The 20,729-nt window shown below is 44.8% G+C and overlaps 1 long non-coding RNA gene across 1 annotated transcript in view; it reads left to right on the top strand.

Moving 5' to 3' along the window:
• Positions 1-20,141, top strand: part of LOC122461740 — an 89,218-nt gene extending 69,077 nt beyond the window's left edge. The window contains exon 3 of the long non-coding RNA XR_006283888.1: positions 19,372-20,141. This is a non-coding gene — a long non-coding RNA (uncharacterized LOC122461740). The remainder of the gene's footprint in view (positions 1-19,371) is intronic.
• Positions 20,142-20,729: the final 588 nt, after the last annotated feature.

A 20,729-nucleotide genomic window follows, 5' to 3' on the forward strand; every position in this document is an offset into this window, starting at 1 on the left:
TCTCTCCCTGCTAATCTCATTCTCCGCACCTGAGAAGACAAAGTAAATACCCATTGAATTCTGGGGAGGAATCCTTACATGAAAAGTTTGGTCAGTAATGCTTCTGGAAGCATGTGGTGAGAAACTTTGCTTTAAATGTACTATAGTTTGTTAGGCACTGGAAAGCCTTTTATCTTGTAACTGTTTCTGACTCTTAGGCCTCATTTCTTGTACTGACTGGAGGGTGTGGCTTGCATGCTGGAAAACTGTTTGAGTGGCCCAGGTGGGAGTTACTTCAGCAAAGCATTACAAGGCACCCAAGGTTGTGAGGTGGGGGGTAACACACATCCTTCTCAGGTGTCTGGTATAGTTAAATGACTTCTCTTGACATCATGCTATGACCAGCTTAGAACATAGTAAAAGAGAGAATATCATTGCATTACAGTTACATTCTAGGAATAGCAAAAATCACAGTTTATTGCCATGTCCCTGTCAGAGAAATATAACTGTTTCCCTTTTAAGGTAGGTCAATGCACATATTTACAAATAGTCCCACTTTAGGATTAGCCCAGAATTCATTAAGGTTCCATGGTTTGGTATATGACACTGGGTTCTTCTGTCTCAATTATTTTGATGGGCAGGGAGATGACCAATTACCATTTGGGATTTCCTCACTCTGTTATGTAAGCCTCCTGGATTTAAAGAGAAATGCCTAATATTTAACCTGCTAACCTTAGGTTAACCTCCGTGGTGGTTAACATTCTGAAATATGCCCTGTTCAGCATGTGCGAGGTAAGCATTTAAATAAGAACAGTGTGAGATAGGTAAAACAGATTTATGAGAAAATGTTAAAAGCTGATGTGTGCAGCGGACAACAGCTGAATTATTTAGTTATCCTAAGCCTTTGGGGGAACCCTGAGCAATTTTTCTCCAACTACTTGATTAGCATAAAATAAATAACTCTAACTTAAATAGATCAAGTCTAGTATCCATGCAGCAACAGGAATGACCAAGAGCTATATAAAGAAGTACAAATATGACAATGTTCTATTTTGAAGCATACAATTATTAAATATAGAAGTTGGATATGTAAAAGTCCACTTGGTTATCCAGTGTATTTCTCTGACTGTGGAAGACTTCTCCCTGTTGTAAGCTCCCTAGCCCTGTTTTTTCAATGATGATTAAATATAACCCATGTTTAACATAATGTGGTGCTGTGTCACCCTATAGTGGTTGGGCCATGCATGTAGGTTTGTGAAATGCTACAGTTTTGAGCTAACAAACTTGAGTAGTTTAGCTTAGGAAGTAGTGGTTCATGCTTTTGGAATCAGAGCTTCCAGTTTGAATCCCTGCTGCCTATGACCCTCCTAAGGGGCATGATGTTATACTTGCATATGGAAAACAAGTGGGAGACTCTTCAACAGTCTGAGGAAGAAACATGTCCCTCTTGCTGATTTCCCTTGGTAGTTATACCAATTTAAATGCTTTTTCAAGTTTCACCCCCCCAACCCCATAACTGGTAAACCCCATGTACCATCATAAATTATTCTTTTCTCTTTTAGTTGCTTTTATTATTGAGTAAGGCAAGTAGGAATTGCCTGTTGGGGTTTTTCCTTTTAAATAGCTGTACCCTGTAACCGTGTTCCTCCTACGCCCCCATCACAGCTGTTGCTTAGCCAAACTCTACAGGTGGGTATAATAATTTATAATTGTTCCTGTGTATTTTTTTCCTAATCAGTGAATCCTTTATCACTTCTCTAAGAAACTTCTCTAATTTATCCATAAAATTCTGGTAATGAAGCACACACTACTGAACACATCATTCCCAGATGTGGCCACCTCAGAGTCATATAGAGAGGAGCTATTAAACACATTGTAAAACATGGTAAAATCTGGGCAAATCTAAGCTTGCAACTTCATTTGAATTGATTTATAAATCACTGACATTGAATTTGTTTGGATTGGTTTAGCTTTTTAAAAATAAATATGCTTATAAAAACAGAACAATGGAAGGGAATGTATTTTCATATTGTGCCTTATACTCATCGTCTCCCTAACTACTTTATGATGAGAATATTTCTTCTTAACATGTTTGAGCTGTTTAAAACTCAGCAGTTTGTTTTTGATGCTTCATGTAAACTTTGGTTTCAGTTCTCTTGGGTTCTACTCCTCTGGTGTTTTCTTAAAGGGCTGAATTTGAAGAATCCAAAAAGTCATTTGAACCTATCAAGTTTTGCTTGATTTCACATAAAAAAAAACACAAACAGAATTAAAACTGGCTGCAGATTTCTTCCACAAACCTTAGTGGCTCTTTTTGAAGAACCTCAGCCCTGGTCTACACGAGGAGTTTAGGTCAAATTTAGCAGTGTTATATCAATTTAACCCTGCACCTGTCCACACAATGAAGCCATTTTTGTCGACTTAATGGGCTCTTAAAATCAATTTTGTATTCCTCCCTGACTAGGGGATTAGTGCTGAAATCGACATCGCTGGGTTGAATTTGGGGTAATGTGGACACAATTCGATGGTATTGGCCTCCGGGAGCTATCCCAGAGTGTTCCATTGTGACCGCTCTGGACAGCACTCTCAACTCAGATGCACTGGCCAGGTAGACAGGAAAAGCCCCAGGAACTTCTGAATTTCATTTCCTGTTTGGCCAGTGTGGCAAGCTGATCTGCACAGGTGACTGTGCAGATCTCATCAGCAGAGGTGACCACGGAGTCCCAGAATCGCAAAAGAGGTCCAGCATGGACCAAACGGGAGGTACTGGATCTGATCGCTGTATGGGGAAACGAATCCGTGCTATCAGAACTCTGTTCCAAAAGATGAAATGCCAAAATATTTGAAAAAATCTCCAAGGGCATGAAGGACAGAGGCTATAACAGGGACCCGCAGCAGTTAAAGAATTCAGGCAAGTGTACCAAAAAAACAGAGGCAAACGGTCACTCCGGGTCAGAGCCCCAAACATGCAACTTCCATGATGAGCTGCATGCAATTCTAGGGGGTGCCCCTACAACTACCCCACACCTGTATGTGGACTCCTGCAAGGGAGTCTCACGCAACAGGGATGAGGATTTTGGGGACCAGGAAGATAGTACACACCAGGCAAGCGGAGAAACCATTCTCCCCAACAGCCAGGAACCGTTTATCACCCTGGAGCCAATACCCTCCCAAGACGGGCTCCCGGACCTTGAAGGCGGAGAAGGCACCCCTGGTGAGTGTACCTTTGTAAATATAATACACGGTTTATAAGCAAGCGTGTTTAATGATTGATTTTCCCTGAAGACTTGGGATGCATTCGCGGCCAATACAGCTACTGAAAAAGTCTGTTAACGTGTCTGGGGATGGAGCTGAAATCCTCCAGGGATATCTCCATGAACCTCTCCTGGATGTACTCCCAAAGGCTTTGCAAAAGGTTTCTGGGGAGGGCAGCCTTATTGCGTCCTCCAATATAGGACACTTTACCACAGCAGGCCAGTAGCACATAGTCTGGAATCATTGCATAAGAAAGCATGGCAGCGTGTGGTCCCGGTGTTTGCTGGCATTCGAGCAACATGTATTCTTTATCTCTCTGTGTTATCCTTGGGAGAGTGATAAATAATTCATGGTCACCTGGTTGAAATAGGGGAATTTTATTAAGGGGACATTCAGAGGTGGCCGTTCCTGCTGGGCTGTTTGCCTGTGGCTGGAAAGAAATCATCCCCGCTGTTAGCCACGCGGTGGGGGGAGGGGTGAAGCGATGATCCCAGAGAATTGGGTGTGTGTGTGGGGCGGGGGGGGTTAGGATGCCTGTCTACGGCTTCATGAGCCATGGCATTAAGGGGTAGGCTGGGTCCCCAAGGATAACTATAGGCATTTCAACATCCCCAACGGTACTTTCCAGACCAGAAAATAAAGTCCCTTGCTGCAGCTGCTCATACAGACCAGAGTTCCTGAAGATGCGAGCTTCATGTACCCTTTCCGGCCATCCCACATTGATGTTGGTGAAACGTCCCTTGTGATCCACCAGTGCTTGCAACACCATTGAAAAGTACCCCTTGAGGTTTATGTACTGGCTGTCTTGGTGCTCCGGTCCCAAGATAGGGATATGGCTTCCGTCTATTGCCCCACCACAGTTAGGGAATCTCATTGCAGCAAAGCCATCCACTATGACCTGCACATTTCCAAGAGTCACTACCCTTACTAGCAGCAGCTCAGTGATTGCGTTGGCTACTTGCATCACAGCAGCCACCACAGTAGATTTGCCCACTCCAAATTGATTCCCGACTGACCGGTAGCTGTCTGGTGTTGCAAGCTTCCAGAGGGTTATCTCCACTCGCTTGTGAACTGTGAGGGCTGCTCTCATCTTGGTGTTCTTGCGCTTTGGGGCAGGGGAAAGCAAGTCACAAAGTTCCATGAAAGTGCCCTTATGCCTGTGAAAGTTTCGCAGCCACTGGGAATCATCCCAGACCCGCAACACCCTGCGGTCCCACCAGTCTGTGGTTGTCTCCTGGGCCCAGAATCGGCATTCCATGACATGAGCCTGCCCCATTGCCACCAGGATGGCCAAATTGCCGGGGCCCGTACTTTGAGAGAAGTCTGTGTCCATGTCCTCGTCACACTCGTCACTGCGCCGCCGTCTCCTCCTCGCCTGCTTTTGCAGGTTCTGGTTCCACATATATTGCATGATAATGCGTGAGGTGTTTCAATGCTTATAACTGCGATGATCTGAGCAGGCTCCATGCTTGCTGTGGTATGGCGTCTGCAGGAGAGTAGAGTTGCAGGGGAAGCTGTGGTTGGATGGCCAGTTTTGCAGACCTACTGCACCATCTGCTGCCAGAACACAACAGCTGAGCGGGCTGCACACTTGCCATGGTATGGTGAGACAAGAGCAGCTGAGCAGAGTTGCAGTGGAAGCGGCCCTGTCAGACCAGCAGGAGAGCAGAGTGGCAGCGGAAGCGGTGGATGATGATGGTCATGTAGAGGACCTGCAAGGTGGATTCATAGCAGCAGGAGAGCAGAGTGGCAGCGGAAGTGGTCGTTCGATGATGATGGTTTGCAACCCTACTGCACCGTCTGCTGAAAGCAGTATGGCGCCTGCAAGGAAAAAAGGCACAAAACGATTGTCTGCCATTGCTTTCACGGAGGGAGGGGCGACTGACGACATGTTCCCAAAACCACCTGCAACAATGTGTTTGCCCCATCAGGCATTGGGAGCTTATCCCAGAATTCCAATGGGCGGCAGAGACTGCAGGAACTGTGGGATAGCTACTCACAGTGCAATGCTCTGAAAGTCGACGCTAGCCTCGGTACTGTGGACTCCACCAACTTAATGCGCTTAGTGGGGACACACACTATAAAATCGCTTTCTAAAAAATCGACTTCTATAAATTTGACCTAATTTTGTAGTGTAGACCCTCAGTTATGTTTGGAGTGTGTAAACAAATCTCAAAACCAGATATTTTGTTTTCAGTCTTCCAAACGACAGTTGTGTGCAGTTCTAATTAATGACACAATGTTTCTGGTTTCTGAAACACAACAGAAGATCTTGTTAAGGTATCACTTATAAATACATAAAATTGAAGACTGCAAAAACGCATGTCCTGTAAAAGATGCGGTTAGCGTTGCACTAGGGTCTTGTCAAAAATGCTATAGACTGTGCTTGACAGCTGATATTTAAGCTAAAAGTGTAAAAATTACTTTGATCCATGAGATAAATAACATTGCTGAACAGAATATGTACTGAACACGGACACTGTAGAAATTAATGACAAGGAAATAGGAACGCATCTTTTGCCTGCCCATTAAAAATGTTTGTGATCTTCTGCTTTACGAGACTGCATTGTTAATTTTTCTAGGTAGGTCTGGATAAACCAATAACATGATTCTTTTTCCAAGTTCATGCTGACACACATTCTTGTCCCCGCTTTTGAGCAAGGTCAAGTGTGCTTGCCATTGATTTAATTTTGTATAAATTAAACCTTGTTCATAATGCTAAGACTTATAGTTACTTTCACACATACACACAACTGATAGTAGCTTGGGTTTAAAAGCCTTCTTTTTTGCAGCTACTTATTGATGCTACAAAATATGTAAGGAGATATCAATATACAAGATAAGATTTTGTTTTTCTTTAATTTTAATATTTAAAACTCAAGAGACTCCCATTAAAAAGGAAAGGGGACGGATAGAGATCAGGATGGAAAACCATCAAGGTACCTTGTTTATATACTAGACCCCTTAAAATGCTCACCATGATCTGAGTTTATTCCCCTTTACAGCTTTATATATGCCCTTTTACAGCTTTATGGAAGAAAGATATGCTCGACTCTTATGTATCTCTAGAATCACAAATAGAGATGTAATGTGTCAAACTAACATAGTACTCAGAGCTAAGTTAAATACAAGAAAAATGTGTTCAGAAACATGCTACATCAATCGAACATGTGATTGATTCTGTTTATGCAGTTGCCCCAAATCACAAATATGCAAATTTGTTTGCACAAAAGTTTGGAAAGTGGTGGCTGTTAGCATGAATACCTCTATTTGCTTCTTGCCATGGGTATTTGTGCTATTCATTATTCTCTTGTATAAATAGTTTGCAATATAGGACCAAAAACAATGCTGGGGAGCGGTGGTTGTTTAGTAGCGTAGTAGCACACAGTGGCCCAACTCAGGATGCAAGTTTCGTGATTGACTTGAATGGGGTCAGGATTTCACCTTCCCAACTCCTAGCTTAGTGAAAACATGTCATTTATGTGCCCATTACACAATAAGAATAGCACATACTTGAAGTGAACAACCCATGGGCTGGAAATTTTGATATAATTGACAAAACAGTTCTGACTAACAAATACACATTAGCAAAATGTCAGAATTTGTTAATGAAAAAAATGGGCTACATTTGAAGGGACTATTCATTTCAAATAATTTGACCAACAGGGCTGCCCAGAAAGCACCCAACCAGAGGGTTCCAACCTGACACGCAGGGTCACAGCACCACTCCAGGGTTGCCAACTTTCTTCTCACCCTGCCTCCCACCCCTGCTCACTCCATTCCCCCCACCCTTTGTCACTCGTTCTCCTCACCCTCCCTCACTTGCTCATTTTAACAGAGCTGGCTCAGGGGGTTGGGGTGCGGGAGGGGGTGAGGGCTGTGGCTGGGGGTGCGGGCTCTGATGTGGGGCAAGGGATGAAGGATTTGGGGCTCTGGTCTTGGGAGGGGGTGGGCTCTGGGGTGTGGCTGGGCATGAGGCCTTTGGGGTGCACAAAGGGACTCTGGGCTAGGATTGAGGGATTTGGAGGGCAGAAGAGCAATCAGGGCTGGGGAAGGGGGTTCGGGCACGGGAGAGGGTCATGGGTGCATTCTCTGGGTGGTGCTTACCTCAAGCAGCTCCTGGAAGCAGCGGCATGTCCCCCCTCTGGCTCCTACGCAGAGTAGTGGACAGGCGGCTCTGCACGCTGCCCCATCAGCCCCCATTGGCCACAGTTCCCAGCCAATGGGAACAGCAAAGCCGGTGCCTGTGGCGGGGGCTGCATGTGGAGCCCCTGGCTGCACCCTCCGCATCGGAGCTGGAGGGGGGACATGCCACTGCTTCTGAGAGCTGTGCAGAGCCATGGCAGGCAGGGAGCCTGCCTTAGCCCTGCTGCACCGCCGACCGGACTTTTAACAGCCGGTCAGCGGTGCTGACTGGAGCCACCAGGGTCCCTTTTCAACCAGATGTTCCAGTTGAAAACTGGACACTTGGCAACCATACACCACTCAGGTTTGACATGGTTGCTCCAAGGACAGGAGCCACCGTTCTGGGGAGAGTTCAGACAGGCTCGCTCTTAAACAGTGCCCACTCCCTCTGTTTTTGAATCCTTGGTTTTTGTGAAAGGATGGGGTGGGGCTCATTTTCAAAGTTTGCCCTGCCCCCTCCCCCCCAAACCTTTGTGCAACCCTGTTGACCAGTTTGTAGTCACACAAGTAACCTTTAGGATAAATGCAAGAAAATTCACCACTGTCTTCTATATGATTTGCCTGTTCTGTGTGCGCATGCAGTATGTTGGCTGTGTGTCAAATATTGAGTTGGTGGCTGAAACTCAAGCCTTGCCTTACAAATTCTCTTGACCCTTGGTATCTTTTTAAAAATACTGTAAATCAGAGTTGGCAAACTGAGTAACACATACATTGGAAAACAAAAAATAGCAGAGCTATTCAGTGACCTCTTTCCCAGTAGCTACCCTTTATCCTCCTGGCAATTTGATTTCCAAACACATTTCTGGATTTATTTGAGCAGACAAAAGAGCAGAGTCTGCAGCAAACCAAAGAAACATCCATTGTTTCATGTTTCATGTTCTGTGTGTGTGTGTATATATATCTTCCTACTGTATTTTCCACTGCATGCATCCAATGAAGTGGGTTTTAGCCCACAAAAGTTTATGCTCAAATAAATTTGTTAGTCTCTAAGGTGCCACAAGTACTCCTATTCTTTTTGCAGATACAGACTAACATCGCTGCTACTCTGAAACCTGTCAAAGAAACAAAGGGACTGGTTGTTCCAGACTTCACCAAATCATCTAATCAACCAACCAGCCTAAAATAAACCTTTGTTTTGTGGAAATGCTCCAGTTGGAAAAGGCAAAGATAGATATTCAAAATAGCAGCAATGGCAAGAAAAGGCATCCCCACTCTATGGCTCATAAGAGACATGTCTGTGATTACAATGTAGCTAAGCAAAATATGCATAATGCATGGTGTGTGGTAGATCACAGCTCAATTAGATAGTCCCAAGACTGGTTTGATTAGCGAGGTCCTTAGTTTAGGAGCTACTTGTAATGCTAAAGAAATGCCACAATGATTCATGTGAATTAAAACAAAAAACATGTACAAATCTCTAGAAACCCAGTTGTTAAGTTTTATTGAATTTGTTCCTCTACCAAAGTAGAATTAAAATGACTGCTATGCACAGGGGTCTGTCAGCATGGAGTATACCTGGTTGTTTCCTTTCAAGTCTAACTCAGATTAGCAGCTTTAGAAGAGTGGAAATAGGTCTTTGCCCTCTGGGGTCAGTTGTTAAGGTGTCACTATGAGGAAATGAGGGCATCTGTCACAGTAGCAAAATAGCACTACTTATGTCAATCACTGCCCTGCACTTTAAGCCAGGGAGGGGTTTCGCTGGCTGGCTGGCTGGGAGAAGAGGGCAATGCTTTCTGGCTTGGCAGAGGAGAGGAGACGTAAAACTGCCGGAAGAGCAGTCAGTGTGCTGGATGACTCACCACCTAGAAAAGGAGTACTTGTGGCACCTTAGAGACTAACCAATTTATTTGAGCATAAGCTTTCATGAGCTACAGCTCACTTCATCGGATGCATTCAGTGGGGTCAGCCTGGGCCTGGCCACCCTCATTCACTTGTAACAGGCTGGGCAGCAGTCTCTGGTGCATGGCTTGCTGCAGGACCACGTGCAGTCAAATGTTGAGCAGGAATAGCGGGCGATGGAGGAACCCCTTCCCATTTCAGAACATAAAAACAGGCAGGAATTGCGCACGGTGGCAGGGGGGAGTGGGCAAATGTTCTCTGCTCCATAGAAACCCTGCATGGAAGCAATCCGGATGATCAGTGGGGGATAGGGTGGGGAAACACCTTCCCCCACTGCAGGGCATAAAAGTAGGCAGCAGTTTGGGACACGGCAGCAGTGGGGGAGCAGGCACTGGTTCCCTGCTCCATAGATCCCATGTGGAATCATGGTGAACAGGAACAGCAAGGGGGGAGCAGCCCCTTCCCCAATTCAGGCAATAGGAACGGGGTTTAGTTGGGACAGGGTGGCAAGGGGCAGCAGAAACGCCATGGAAGGCAGAAGGGAGGGGGCAAAAAATAGTGCTCAATCCACTCCCACATAGAGCCAGACAGTGTCAGGTGGGGAAAGGCAGGAACCTCCCCACACACACACTCCAAATCACTACAGGAGGGACAAAGAGGGCACTGGAACCAGCATAATTTCTCATATAGCCCATGTAATGGAGGGGGGGAACCTCCCACTCTCTGGGAAAGCAGTGGTTGGGATGCACTGGGGAATAAGAAGTGCATAACGGGCTACAAGCCATTCCCTGTTTCAATCAAGAATCCAGAAGGGGCAAAAGCTATTAAGCAGTTTCAGCATGACTCCGGGGGAATCAAAAAGGGGAAAGGAAGGGGTGCACAAAAGGGAAGGTTTCATTCTCCTTTCCCTCTAGTTTCAGTGGAGTGGGGTAGCAATAGCAGAACAGATTCACGAAGGGAGGCAGCGTTCTTTATAGGGGGTATATGTACAGGAAAGAAAAGGAGGGGGGAGTGGGCCCCTCCCATAGCAGTTGCAATGTACATGAATGTTTAGGAAATAATGGTGCAGTTTTTCCCTGCGGTAGTCAGAACACAACAGGATGGAGGAATTTGCATCACTCCCCCTCACCCAGTTAGTTTCATTACCACAGGAACCCAGAAAGCAATCAAATCACACACAGAGCGGACCCAGTGCAGTTGGCTGGCCCCAGGGCAAGCCAGCGGCAGAGTCCATACAGTAAGGGCAAGTGGCTTTGGGGGAGGCTGGGGTAGTGCACTGGAAATGGGAGCACCAGGTGCAGCATTTGCTCACCCAAGTGCATTGGATTGTCACAGACAGCCTATCGGACTTGGGGAAGTGGGGGCTCCAGGTACAGTTCTCGCTCACCCAACTGTGCTAGCAGCATCTGATGGAGGGCCAGTTAGCATGTAGCTGATACGATTAATTAAAAGTATTGTGTGTGAGGTGGTTTCCACAGCACTACTGGCTGTGCAAAGCGGAACAGGTCACGCAGATCCAGGACATCCCACTCAGGTGATTTCAGGAGGGGATTGCCATCCACAAACCCAGACAAATGCTGTTTATGGAGCAGGAAGGCCGGTCAGCAATATGGCCCATTACAGAGGAACAGGTGCTGCTGTACATGCTATCGTGGGCAACCAGTCAGCTGGCATCCTCCACAATTTCGAATAGTCATTTGGCCATTATATCTGTCAGTAGCCTAAATGGCTACCCAGATCCTTGTGGGGGTTTCTTAGTTCGAAGGTTTTTGGCGGCATGGTCAAGTAGCGGTGGACCCAGGGAGGATTCCTGTTGTCCCATCAGGGTTTCCACACTCAGGGGCCTCCTTCACGTCCTTGGTGTCATATGTAATAGTGCACAGGAGGTCCCTATTCAGGGCAGTATTCCTGACAGCAATTTTTGGTGCTTTCAGGATCAGTGAGTTAGTGCCTGGGTCCATCAGGGATTCTACAGGAAAGGCTTTGGAATTTCGTGATGTAAACTGGCACAAGCATGCAGTGATATTACACTTATGAAGGTCAAAGACTGATCAAGTTGGTCAGGGTGCATTTGTTACGCTATGGGAGTGTGGTGAGCCTGGGGTCTGCCTCGTTCGGGCTTTGAGGGCCTACATGGCAATACGGTGGAAGGGAGAGGGCCCCCTTTTTGTACATGGAGATGGGAATCCCCTCATGGCATATCAGTTAATTTCCATGTTGAGATGGGGGGCTAATGAGGTTGGGGCTGTCAGCCCATGACTTTGGTTCGCACTCATTCAGAATAGCAGTGGCTATGGCAGCAGTGTAGATAGATATGGAAGCAGAGGCTATTCAGGCAATCGGGCACTGGCAGTCTTGAACGTATGCAAGACCGCAGGTCGAAAATCAACATTAATTGGTTGTGTTCTCATTTCAGATATGGGACAGCCAGGCTATACACACGAAGGTGTGGATCTGTGGGCACACTATTGTGTTTTGGGTGCATAGGCATGCATCCAGGTTGCCCGTGGGCTCCCAGCTGGGATTCGGTGGTAAAGCATTACTCAGTTGACACGCACAGAGGGGCATGTTATGGGATCAACTGATACCACTGTTGTATGCTGTGTGGGCGCATCAGTGGCCACCAGATATATTGGTGATACACCTGGCAGAAAATGATCTGGGAACACTTAAAGGGGTAGGGTTAATGCTTCGAACTAGGAGGGACCTGATGCAGATCCTGGCAGTTTTTCCAGGCGTTAACATTGTCTGGTCAGATATGCTTCAGCGCAGGGTCTGGTGGGGAGACATGAACCCTGCCAGGGTGGACAAAACCAGGAAGTATGTGAACAGGGAAGTAGCCAAATTCTTGTTACTCTTGGAGGGCACAGTAATTTCACATCCTGGGATATTCTATGGGGCACCGGAGTTATTTCAGGAGGATGGGGTGTGGATGTTCAGTGCAGGTACTCCATAAATTAAGGCATAAAAGAATGGAAAAATGGCTTAGAAAAGGAATTAAGGAGAGGTGCTTGATAATTGAGCAAGCCGGGGGCAGTTGGGGACTCCTCTGATTGGTGAAGCAGGGAGCCAACCGCCTCGTCATTATAACTCACCTTAACCTCTCCTACGAGTGTGGGTGGTTGGTAAGTCCCCGAAAAGGGAATTGCTGGAGGGACCTGGATGAAAAGGGGGGGGGGAGAGAGCTGGTGGAAGCCCCTCCTCCCCCAATGGCTGGAATTGGTAAGATCCCGGCAACGAAATTGCTGGAGGGACCTGAATGGAAAGCAGGGGAGCCGGTGGAAGCCCATCCCCCGCCCCACCAAAAAAAAAATGGCTGGAATTGTAGGGTCCCAGCAGTAGATCTGCTGGAGGGACATAAATTTTGCACCTGCACTGCATATTTTGTCCGCTGGGTTAGTCCCAGACATCCATCTAATAATAAAGTTGCGGCCTGATTAAACCCATGTCTACTGTCTCCTGTCATTCTTTCGGCATAGCCAGACAACAGTCTTTATCTACAAATGATAGCAATTATGTAAATATTGTCAGTGCTTAAGTATCTAAAGGTAACAGTTTTTCATCCCACCTGCCATCATTTGGCACCAATAAAAATGAAAGCTCTCATATTTTAGACTTAGTTGGGTACAAACCCACAGCTGCTGCACTTCAGTGTTGCTAAAACTCCAGTAATGTAATCCATAAGCAGTGTTTTTACTTTATATAATATTTGCCTGGGCAAAAACTGTGAGGGGAAAGGACTCACACCACACAATTGCCTTTTTATTTTTGTCCCCATAAATGGAGGTCTGTACAATAAGACTAGCAGCTTTTCTCCCTCCCCCACCCCCCATATGTAACAGTGCTTATACGGGAAATTTGAGCTATATTTTTAAAACTATGCTTCAGACTAAAGTAATCAGATGTTTGAGATCCACCCGATTCCTTCTGCAACTTTTTCCAGGTTCAACAAGCATTCAGAAAAAAATTGCTTTGGGGGGAGTGGGAGTGGGAGAAGGGGTGAGGGGAAATACTTGGTTCATTACTTCACCAATAAACCCAGCAGACAGCAAGATCACCTAGTACTCAACTGAGATTCTCGGTTAGTGGTATGGCAATGGGAAAAGTGTGGAATTCACACGTAACACTGCATAATGTACATGACTTTATCCCTGATCCTTTAGGCAAGTACATAATTTTACTTGCATGAATAATCTCATGGACTTAAATTGGGACCTGACTGGCTTTCAGTTTTCATGTGAGTTAGTGTGGTTTGCCTTTATTTCTTTGACTTTGGTGGGCTATTGACGTAAGTGAAGTTATGAGTGTCTCTAAGTATTTGGTCTTACTGGCTTTTCTAAGCACTGCAGAAAAATTAATGCATTCATCCTTATAACACTTCTTTGGGGAAAGGAAGTATTATTGCCACTATACAGATGGGGGATTGAGATGCAAAGTAAATAACAAAGCCAGGAATAGAACAAAAATCTCATAAGTCTCAGAATAGTATCATAAGCACTTTGGTCCTAATTCTGCTATCAGACCTGCATGGACAGACCTTTTCACCAATGTAGATATGATTGCAGGATCTGGGCCTTAAATATGAAGACATGTCTGTGTCTCAAAGAGCTTGCAATCTGTTTGTATAGCTCCTTGCCCCATTGGTGTGCCCGATCCTAGTCAAGGACTCTTGCACTATAGTAATATAAATAAGTTTTTCCCAAAGCTGTCTTGTCATGTTTGCTGCCTGTACAAAACCTTGCCCACAAATTACTGAATTGGCCAATATTTGTTTCTTGGAAGACAGATTTTAATTAACTTGACTCATCCTAAATCTAAGCACCAGCAGAAGTAGATCAGTACTTTTTGCATTCTGACCACATTCCAGCCGTACAAAGTTAACTATGCAGAGGTCAGTGGATTGTAAAAGTGCCATCCTGTTTCATTATCTTTGTGTTTATTGGTGTTTTCCAATGGCTGTTTGAGAGGAAGGCAATGGTGGGGGAAAGGAGGAAGTAGTGTTAGAGAAAAATGCCATCTTCCAAACAGGAAGGAGTTGAATATCTTTGCCAGATGCTCAACTCTAGCTTAATTTGTAAATGACATTTTAATGCTTTAAAAAGAAAATGCATTTAGATATGGTGTGTAAAATCAATATGATTATTATGAGAAATAAAATGGCTATACTTGAGGCAGTAAAAGGTGTTTTTTTTTTTGTTAAGGATTTCAGTAAAAACTTAATGGGATTACAGGAATAATAAATGACCACACAATTTAATCACTTTGTAAGTTTCAAGACTGATCTTTGAATAAAGATCACATCACTAATTCAGCCATGTCAGCTATTGTTGGGAAATTAAAGTGGTGCTGATTCAGAAATTTATCAATTACTCTTTTTTTTTTCTTTCCTGCATATGAAATCTCAGCATGCCTTTGTTACTGGTACACCTAGATCAACAGTTATACCTTGTTCTATGGTGGGGATGAGCTTCAGAGCCTGACCTGCAACTTCAAAACACTGGCTACACAGTAATTTCGAGAGAGATTGTATGAGCCCCCCTAGCCCAAGTCTGTCAACCCAGGCTGGGAGGCTCCCTTCCACAGGCTTTGTAGACATAGCATGAGGGGAAAAACTATAGCTGCTTCACCAACCCAGGGGGCAGTGATGATTTGGATGCTGTGCATAAGGCAGTACAAGGTGTGTTTGGGGAGTGTGTATGGATGTGTGTGGTGCACCTGGCAGTACTTGTGGTACCACTAGAGGTATGTCTGGGTAAGACCATGGTGCCCTGGGATAATTGTGCCACATGGAGTACAAGCTACATCTGTTGCCTGCGTGAAGAGAAAACATGGTGAATTTGAAAGAAAAATGGTGCATGCCTAATTCAAAATAGGGTGCATATTCTTCTTCCTGGTATTTATTGTGCTTCTTGGGATGCTTGCCTGCAAAGGTGATGGTGTATTAAGGGGAGATATGTGTGCAGTACCCAAGGGGCTAAAGTAGAACAGGAAGAAGTGAACATTTTCATATCTCTTCTTTTAAAAGTATTTGAGATGTCTGAAACATTGTGTCTACTGTAAAGTTGTTCCTTTGCTGCTGTAAAGTGTGAAAGAGTGCCCCTCATTTGTCATCTGTAAGGATTCATCAGTCCAGAACTTGGTGTTTTGGGATCCAGAGCAACTGATGCCTCTGTCGCGAATGGAGAGCCAGGCAAAGCACCACCCAACAGTTACTAGTGGGGTAGGCACTACAATAAGTACTGACTGGAGACGCCAGAGCAACAGAACTATTCAGTCACCTGGTTGGTCCACACTAGCTGCTTAAATGAGGAAGTTACGTTGGGAACTGTCTGAGCAACAATGCAACCTTGCTTCTGCTACAGACCTTGCTTTTTTGCCCAATCTTGCTCTTGACTCTTGCATTTGGCCACAATCCAACTTGACCTTGGTACTTGACCTTGACTCCTGGCTTGGCTTGGTAACTAGTCCCAACTCTTGCTTTTGATCCTGGCCCAGCAGACACCATTAGGCCAGTCACCTTTGTCCTGGCCCTTAAACCTGCATTAGCAAATGGCTATACACTGTAGGCTTCATTGAACTAAACGGATTATACAGGGGCCACTGTCACATGGATTCATTTAGGCCAAATGCCTAAAGACATTTTCAGCATAATATACATTCTTCTAAAGCCAGCCAGCCATATTTCCGTTTTTTACATCTGATCTGCCACACCAAAAAAGGATGCTTATTATGGTCATCTGTCATTCTGAGTATATCTCTCAACCTTCCTTTTTTGGAAAAAAAAAAAAAAAAAAAAATTGGATACCATAGACTTGTCAATTTTATTTTTTCCCCAGCAATAGCTTTTCGTTTTAGGTTGGAATGAGGATTGCATATGAAGACCCAGTATTCTTGTTTCATCTTTCAGGGTGACTATTCATTAGCAGCGGTAGCAGATTAGTTAGAAGCAGCAGATTTGGTGTGCGTGTGAGGGAAGGGTTATTACAAATAACAAGGGCTTAGGAACATCAACCAATAGAGATTACTCTGGAGCATAATCAAAACCTTTCCCTGAATGCAGCATTTCTTCTACAGAGCCTAAACTGTGCAGGGTAAGATAATATCAAGTGAAGTATACAAGAGAGGGACCCTTGAACATCTCCCACATTAGTAGTAATAACCCCAAACCAGGGTTTGTTTGTTTTAAAAAATCTACATATTTGAAATGCAAACGCGATCATCTGAAATTCATGTTCAATCATAGGAAAGTATGATTTAGTGTTAGAACACAGGACTGAAACACGAGTCCAGAGCTTCTGTTCTTGGCTCAGCCATAGACTAGTCAGAAAGTATACGGCCTATCCAGTGCCTTTAAAACTTCTGTGTTGTGTTTTGGAGGGCGGGGGTTTACCTGCTATGAAATGTTTGTTCTACCCCAGTTTTACTGCAAATGGAAACACTGTTTAATATTAATTTAAACAAATATAATCTTTTCTGTTTATACTTGTTTGTTTACCAGTAGTGCTAGTGTTCCCCTTCTAGCTACAAGCTTATGCGACAATCTTGTTTACGTTCCTATATAAGAAGTGTGTGTATTACAGAGAAAACAACTTCTCCAAGTGAATTGCTGCTCTTTGCAATGATTTCAATTGACAGCTTGAGAGCAGGACCAGAGCAAAGCACTGGGTGATTTCAGTAGCTTCTCTTACACCCAGCTGAAGCAATCAAAGAAACTCAGCATAAAAGAGCAAGGCTTGTCAGACACAAGCTAATATATAAACAGAAATCTATACCTCTGTTTTTTTTATAGAAACTGCAGGCTTGCAAATCAGATTTGTCAAATAGTATGCTCCAATTCTTTTTTTAAGGGGGACCACTACTTGTAGTCAGTATCTCACAGCAATCTCTTTTCTTCCGATGATCTTCCCTGGTTACATTTTAGGGTTTTGATCTTCTAATCAGCTTCTTAAATGTTTGCTTAAAATTAAAAAGGACACCAAGAGATGGCCATAGCCAGAGATGGGACACTGGATGGGGCGTGCTAGTGCTCTGAGGTGGTACTGAGAAGCCTCTCTCAGGTACTTGTCTGGCTGGTTATTGTTCATATGCTCAGAGTCTAACCATAATTGCCTTATGTAGACTTGGGAAGCAATTTCCCCACAGATCAGATGGACAGGGTTCTCCTTCCTCTCCTGTGTGGAGGTTGGGTCACTTTCCAAGATGCCCCTGCCCTGTGGACCTACCCAGCCATCATACCCCTTTACCATGAGCTGGCTGCACGAATTGCAGCCGGTTCGGTTTCATACTGTGCCAAGAAACAATCTGTACACACTCGTGCTCCACACTCTTCACGTCCCCACCCTTGTGTCCTGCCCTGACACGAAGTGTCGGGACCTCCTGCGATCTCTGGAGGGTGAAGAGCCCTGGTGGGCCAGCCTATATTCCACCCTGGTCCCGAGGCCTGCCGGGGACATCAGCTGGCGGCTCCTTCATGTACTTGGCGTGGTTCACTCCCCTCCCAGACACCTGCCCCTTTTGACGTGTGAGGGAGACCCTGGCGCATGTATATCTGGAGTGCGCCAGGTTGCAGCCCCTGTTCCAGCTCCTCCTAGATATATTATTACATTTTTGGTTGCACTTTTCCCCTCACCTTCTAATCTATGCACTCCCTATCCGTGGCCCCACAAAGTCGCGGGATCTCCTTGTCAACCTTCCCTTAGCCCTGACCAAAATGGCCATCTACAAAACCTGGGAGAGGAGGTTGGCAGATGGAGTTTCCTGCGACTGTGGCACCTATTTCCTCTCCTCAGTCCAGTCACACATCTGGGCAGAGTTCCTCTGGGTGGCATTCCCTGGCTCCCTTGACACCTTCAAGGAGCAGTGGGAGCTGTCCGAGGTTGTCTGCTCGATGTCCCCGTCAGGTTCCCTTCGTTTAGTCCTGTGACCTCATTCCCGTTCCTGTTATATCTTTAGTTGTCCCCCACAATCATTTGGAATCCCGGACATGTGGATCCTCCCCTTAGGCTGGGAGAGGTCCTTTAGCAGTGGGCTTCTGCCTTCCCGCTTCCTGGCTCCCGGCAGGACTTTCCAAGACCAGTTCCCTGCCATTGCTGGGGCTTCAGGCATTGGTGCATCTTGCTCCCTCCTGTTCTCTGCCTGTGGCACACAATACTTTAGTCTCCTAATGGATGTAATACTTTGGTCTAATTGCAGCAGCTGTATGGATGACAGGGTAGTGTTGGTGGCCTGTGATATACAGGAGATCAGACTGGATGGTCTGGTGGTCCCTTCTCACCTTAAACTATATAATTATATAGGACAAATGCTTGTTAATAGTAAAATGTGAGCAATGGTACAATAGTGTGCAAATGGGAAGCAGAATGGCCTAGTGGTTAAAGAAACAGAGTCCTGGGTTCTATTGTCAACCCACCCACTCTTTAATCCTAGACCCATCTTTGCCTTACCTATAAATAATGGTACTTCATCTTTTGAAAGTGTTTTTACGTCCTCAGATGCAAAGAGCTAGAGGATTATAAAGTAGTAGCATTGGCACTGTAACATGGCCCATATTCAGTAAGACTGTCATTTCGACCCTGTCCGTCAGTCAGCATTTTTGTATATTCATACCTGCAGTACTGGCCATGCATTCTGCTATAATTGAAATGACTTGTACCTTCGAAAGATAAACTTGCATCATTATCTACAGTGTTATTTTTAACCAAAACTTCTCATTTAAAAACAAGCACACGACTACAGTAGGTGTGGCAATGACCCTAATCATTGCAGTGCACACTAGTATTGCTTTAATTACGTTCATTGCTCCATGCTTTCCTAGTGGTTTATATCAGTTTTGGTGCTCTTATTCCCAGATGTCAACCCTGAAGCCGTAGGCAGCTCACTATTCACATTGGTTTGTGAACGGGGGAAAAAAGCAACCCAGAACTGCTTCAGAATTTCAGGTGGGCAGGGACTCCTAAAGAGAGGGTGCTCTCTGCTGGCATCTGGTGGTGAACAAGGAGAAATGACTGAATGGGCCAAGCCTTGCATTTCTGTTACTTGACAGTTTGTGGCATTTGGGTCAAAATTCAGTTACATTTTGAGTTTGAGATAATAAAGTGCTCTTATACCTCTCAGGAAATGAAAGGCCAAAAGAACTGCAATAAATGTGCCTGGATTTCAGGGGAGGGTGTTACCCTGGCCAAATCGTCTTCCATCCCTGGATTGTGAAGATGGATCTACCCAAACTCCAGACTCCTCCAGCCGAGGGCCACAAACAGTGAATGGCGTTGCAAAGGACGGGGAGGAGTGAAGTGGCTATTGTAGGAGCACATTCCTTATTGGATGCTCACACCACAAGCAGAGGACTGAGTTTGCCAAGGCATTCTAGGATGTGTGAGTCTTACTTTATATAGTCAGATATTGTTGATTGACTATTGCAGGCTTTTCCAAACTTCTTATGTGTTCCATTGCTACTCCAAACAGTGTAAACTCTTCCAGTGTGTGCTGCCTGCTGCAGCATATACCTAAGGTCTTTGGTCAGCCAGCAAATGATAAGTGGGGAGGAGTTCTATTTGCAGCCATGGAGCTCCAACAGACTAATTAGGCTTCTCCAGCAGCTTTGTACTCAAGGGGGCACTGGGCTGGAATGCTGCCCAGCTGGTCTGCAAGTTCACAGGAGGAGTCATCATCCACACTTCACCCATGCAACACTAGGCAAGATTTAATCCTTAATCAACCATTTCAGAGGACAGCATCAGTACTGTCATAGTTTAATTACAACCTTGTTTTAGAAAAAGTTCACAAACCCCTTGAGTTCTTTTTGGTTGGACAATGCAAATAAAAGGAAGAAAAAAATCAATGTAATGTAGTTGATGGTTTAGTGTGCATATTACTTAATCACGGTTAGTGCATAAATCATAGAATTTGTGGAGAAATTGGCTGAAGGGTATCCATAAATGGATTTTTCCAGGATTAAACATGGTCATCTCAAAATACTTGTTAGCAATAGCATTTATTGTTTGATTTGGTATAATCAAGATATTTTTCTGCAAAATTGCCTACAATTCTTCTCTATATTCACAAGAAGCTTTTTGTTAACAGATTCAGGTACTCCTGGCATGCTATGCTCTTCAGGTCTGCAAAAGCCCTTCATGAGTGGTCATAAAGTGCTCCATAACTAGCTGGAATCACCTTATTTTCATGAGACGATCTCCTACTGGGCACAGGCTAAAAAGAATCTGTTCAAGCCATGGGTTTCTGGAGTAATTTCTTGACATAATAGTAAATGGCAATATCAGTCTGTTTATATGGTTTGCAACTTTCCTTTTCCAACCCTCGGCAGCTGTGTGATTTAGATACTTTTTGATATTCAAAGCCATGGCTGCAAGTAGTAGCAGCTGCCTTTTCTCAAAACAGTTTATAAGATAAATGTTTTGTTTTTCTTTATTTCACATTTAAGGTTCTCTCTGTGGTGTTAGTATACTTACTTAGAA

Source organism: Chelonia mydas, chromosome 9, assembly GCF_015237465.2.
Source record: "Chelonia mydas isolate rCheMyd1 chromosome 9, rCheMyd1.pri.v2, whole genome shotgun sequence".
NCBI classification, from domain to species: domain Eukaryota; kingdom Metazoa; phylum Chordata; order Testudines; family Cheloniidae; genus Chelonia; species Chelonia mydas.